Source organism: Mercurialis annua, linkage group LG8, assembly GCF_937616625.2.
Source record: "Mercurialis annua linkage group LG8, ddMerAnnu1.2, whole genome shotgun sequence".
Taxonomy (NCBI): domain Eukaryota; kingdom Viridiplantae; phylum Streptophyta; class Magnoliopsida; order Malpighiales; family Euphorbiaceae; genus Mercurialis; species Mercurialis annua.
The window spans coordinates 37,497,467-37,502,751 of record NC_065577.1 but is presented as its reverse complement, the minus strand read 5'-3'; positions in this window follow the sequence as shown (position 1 = coordinate 37,502,751).

Sequence of the window (5,285 nt, the reverse complement as noted above, 5' to 3'; positions counted from 1 at the left end):
TAGTATTTTATCGATAGAAATGAATTTGTGCATCATATTATCGAATATATATAGATTGTGAAAACTAGTATATGATCCGGGGGAAACAAGCTACCTATTGGGTGTCAATAGGCTGTGTGATCACCAGCGTCCGGGTAAGTCATAGATAGAGATTGCATTGATTGTTTATCATACTTGTTTGTGCATGCGATACAAGGCCTACTTGGTTGAACTATCCCGGGGCCTGTATCTGCGAGTTGACTGGTGGAATTATCCCGGACTCATATCGATCGATCGTTAGATGTTGTGATAATGTTCATTATGCATACTAAGATATTAGGGTTTCGATCGGATCAAATGCTTGAAGTATAATATGTTTGTATATATGTGTTTTGTTTTAAATGCGATGTTATTTTCTATAATACCCTAGTAATGTGTTTTCTCACTCAGTATTTCCCCAAATACTGACCCCTCACATTGATGTTTTTCAGGTGTATAGAGTCGGATCAGACAGACCGTCTTTGGTGTGCTGGGTACGAGTCCCCTTGGTGCTGCAGTAGTATACGTATGACGAGTCTTAACATAAAATAGTCAGGTCTTATAGGTTGTGTACGTGTTTAATGTTTGTTTGATGTGACGTCTTTTGGTTGTCAGTTTTATATTGATCGATAGACGGGCTAGTACGTACAAGTTACGGAAGTGAGATGCCCACTATGGTTGTATCGATGGTGTGATATATATGATGTACGTTATGATTGTAAACGTGTCTTCTTATTATATGTTTATAGGATAGTTGTGTTTGCGTTTCCGCGAAAAAGTTAGAGTGGTTTTAGGCTTGCTACGGGTTTCGGAGCTACCACTCCCATTCCCTAGCGCCGGTCTCGGCTCAATAATTTGGGTCGTGACAAAGTTGGTATCAGAGCAGTTGGTCCAGTTACCTCTGCTAATATGTGATTTGAGTGCAGTTGGTCCATGATACCACTGCGAGTCTGTGATTGGTGTTTGTTTGTTCCTAGGTATTAGGTCATTAGACTAAGTTAGGAACTACTGCAGCTATAGAATTGAACCATGTCTGATCCAAGTCGTTTGTATTATTTGTTTTATGATCAAGCTGATTGATAGTGAATTATCGATGGATTGTGAAAGATCGAATTGATTGATAGTAAATTATTGATTAATCGAGAATTTTTGTTCGTTTCATTATGATAAGTATGATCGATGGATTGTGAAATTCTTGTTTGTTCCATTATGATAAATATAATCGATAGATTTGTGAAATCTTTGTCTGTTCCTTTGCAAAATACGATGTATGGATGGTATCGAAATTAAGTTATCGAAATCGATCGAAGGGTTATGGTATGCATGAAGAAGAAGTATGAAGTTACAGAAGTGGAAGAACTTATCGTGTGCAGAGTTTAAAGGTCTAGAGAACTTACAAAACTCGAAGTTTAAAACTTTTTGAAAGTTGTTTGTTTAAACGATTTTGAAAACATAATTGTGCCTAGACCCGCGATAGTCATCGATAAGTGCCACGACATCGATAGAAATGCATCACTACATATATCTGTACATACATCGATAGGACATGCATCATATGCATTATGTTCGGACGAAAAGGTGAGATGTGGCAACTCTTTGGGGATGAGAGACGTCATCACCCTAGTGCACAATTTTGTTAAAATGAAAATGAAATTTGATTTAAAGTTCAAGATGAATCGTTTTATCGCAAGAGTTTTGAAAGAGTTTTGTTTTCATGTAAGTATACCTAGACCAGAACTCTGTAACGGAAGTGAAGTGCTCGCGAGCAAGCTGCGATCAAGGCCACGAGGCGAATGAATACGTATCGTTGCGAAAACATAGACGTTATGCTTCTAGGATATGAACATAGATTTGAGTTAACGAGCTAGAATATAGCTAAGATCGTGAAAACGTTGGACAGTGACATGTATTCGATTAGTGATGTGCTCGAAAGTAAGTATCTCTTTGACGGGATGTCAAAGATCTTAAATGACGATATAAGAGAAGAAGTGAATAATAGATGTGCGTGAATAGCGGAATGAAAATGATTGAACGGTGAACTAGGACGTTCATACTGTATGATATAAGTATGAAAATGGGATAGTCGAGTATAGGAATCAACTTATAGTTATGCTTTGGAGATAGGAGATTGCCCTTATGATAAGATGAGGTGGATATTGTGTGATATTAGAAAAACGTCGGGTTTAATAAGGATATTGACGATTGACGTACAAGGATAGGAGCGATGAGTCAAGAAAATGTGTGATGGAATACAAAGTATATAGTATTGAATATTAAGCAAGGAACAAATGAAAAGGTCAAGGGCTTAAGATAAGTAAAAAGGTTGTATGAAAATTCGAGGACGAATTTTTATAAGGGGGGAAGAATGTAATACCCCGTAAGTTCAGGTACCGTTTAGTGCAACGTGTCCGACAGAGAAGGACCAGAGTTGCAGAGATAAAGATATTGGATATTAAAGAAAAAGATAATATGGAGTAAGACGTGTATGTTTGAGGATTAGAATAAGAAAATAAGGAAAAATATCAAGAAAAGTCACAATTATAGTTCAGGGACTAAAGTGGTAATTTAACCAGTTAAGTCCGAAAATGGAATTATTTCGCCAAGGTCCGCGAAATGTTTTATAGTATTGGTGGTAAAAGTTTCAGGTCAATCGGAGACCTTTTAAAATTTGGACGCGGATTCATTTTGGGCTAAATTGTCAATTTTGAAGAATTCAAGGACCAAAGTGCAAATTAGCCAATTTAGCCTCGAGAATAGAAATTGGAAGATTATCGACGGAAATAATTATTTTTGGAGTAGTATTATTTATTGGGATATAAATAATACGTAGATAATCGAGTTAAAAGGATAATTTAACCGTTTGGTTAAATAAGAAAGTTTAAAAGAGAAATGGTTTAAGTTAAAGAAATGAAGGATTAAAAGAGTACATTAACCAAGATATATATAAGAATTCCTTAAGCATAAGGAAATGAGGAAAGGATCAGAAGGAATGATCCAGAGAAGAGAGAAAATGACGATCACCGTCGTTTCGCCGCCGTTTCGCCGTTCGACGTCCGATTCAAGTGATTCAAGCGGCAATTTCTTCAGAATCGAATTCTCTATCGATATCAAGCATCGTTTTAAGGTAATAATCTGAGAATTTGGTGGAAATTCGAGTATATAGCCGTTTTGATTATAATTAGGAATTTAATGATTTTGGATCGTTTTTAACGTTTTTGGAAAAACGAAGTTACGGGTTTTGAAGGAAATGAGGTTTCATACGTGTATGGCGGAAGATAGCATGACGGGAAGCCCGGAAACGACGTTTCCAGGAGCTGCGTTCAAGTCGCACGTGGTGTGCGATCGCACACCCGTGGTGTGCGAACGCACACCTGTGATGGTGTGCGAACGCACACCAGCGGTGTGCGGACGCACACCGGTGATGGTGTGCGAACGCACACCCAAGGTGTGCGAACGCACACCCATGGTGTGCGGACGCACACCACCCTGTACGGGAGTGCAATGAGTCCACGAGGGACTAAAATGAACTTTTTGCCCGAGGGGCTAAAATGGACTTTTAGCCTTAAGGAAATGGGATTTTGATATTAAGCCTACGTTTATGAATTAAACGTACGTATGATTTGAATAGGAAGTGGATACATCGACGAGGTACGAGATCGACGAGCTGGAATAGTTAAAAGAGTGAATGACGTGTGGAGCTTACGTTTGGATATAAGGAATAGCGATCGTTGTGAGTTATACTTTACTTTGAGTATTATTACGCAATAGATAGTTTTTATATTATAAGTATAATATTAAACTACATCGCATGCTATAGTATTTTATCGATAGAAATGAATTTGTGCATCGTATTATCGAATATATATAGATTGTGAAAACTAGTATATGATCCGGGGGAAACAAGCTACCTATTGGGTGTCAATAGGCTGTGTGATCACCAGCGTCCGGGTAAGTCATAGATAGAGATTGCATTGATTGTTTATCATACTTGTTTGTGCATGCGATACAAGGCCTACTTGGTTGAACTATCCCGGGGCCTGTATCTGCGAGTTGACTGGTGGAATTATCCCGGACTCATATCGATCGATCGTTAGATGTTGTGATAATGTTCATTATGCATACTAAGATATTAGGGTTTCGATCGGATCAAATGCTTGAAGTATAATATGTTTGTATATATGTGTTTTGTTTTAAATGCGATGTTATTTTCTATAATACCCTAGTAATGTGTTTTCTCACTCAGTATTTCCCCAAATACTGACCCCTCACATTGATGTTTTTCAGGTGTATAGAGTCGGATCAGACAGACCGTCTTTGGTGTGCTGGGTACGAGTCCCCTTGGTGCTGCAGTAGTATACGTATGACGAGTCTTAACATAAAATAGTCAGGTCTTATAGGTTGTGTACGTGTTTAATGTTTGTTTGATGTGACGTCTTTTGGTTGTCAGTTTTATATTGATCGATAGACGGGCTAGTACGTACAAGTTACGGAAGTGAGATGCCCACTATGGTTGTATCGATGGTGTGATATATATGATGTACGTTATGATTGTAAACGTGTCTTCTTATTATATGTTTATAGGATAGTTGTGTTTGCGTTTCCGCGAAAAAGTTAGAGTGGTTTTAGGCTTGCTACGGGTTTCGGAGCTACCACTCCCATTCCCTAGCGCCGGTCTCGGCTCAATAATTTGGGTCGTGACAAAGAACAAAGGCGAACGCTTACCAGGAGAAGGTCTGTGGAGTACTTGAAATTGCTGAAGAGAGAGAAAACTCGATAAATGCAGAGAAAGTAGGTGAATGAGGAAATGAGATGTTGTTTTTCTTAAAAGATAAAATCAGAAGAAGCCAAAAGGTCGTGGGGCCAAGATGTACCATCATGGAGAACAGCTGGTAAGGACGTGGCATCAAAGGGGTACCGAGAAGTCAATAGATGCGCAACCCATTAAAAATTTGCTCGCAGGAATTTGGGCTTCAATGTTGGGCCGAGTGTTATTGAAAGCAGGACTAAGGCAAGAACAAGCCCGAAAATAAACGTTTCAATCTTGTTGGGGGCATTATTTGCACCGGCCCAAAAGGGTTGCTGGGTCAAGAGTTTCGTGTGGGCTTACAAAGGGGTCAGGCCCAAAAGAAAGCTTTTTTTTATTATTATTATTGCCTTTTCTGTTTTATTAGGAGTTTGTAGCTCATTAGAAGTGATTTTCTTTCAGAGTCTTAGTCCTAGTTGAATTAGGAGTCTTGATTATGAGGAGCTATAAATAGCTCAGAGCT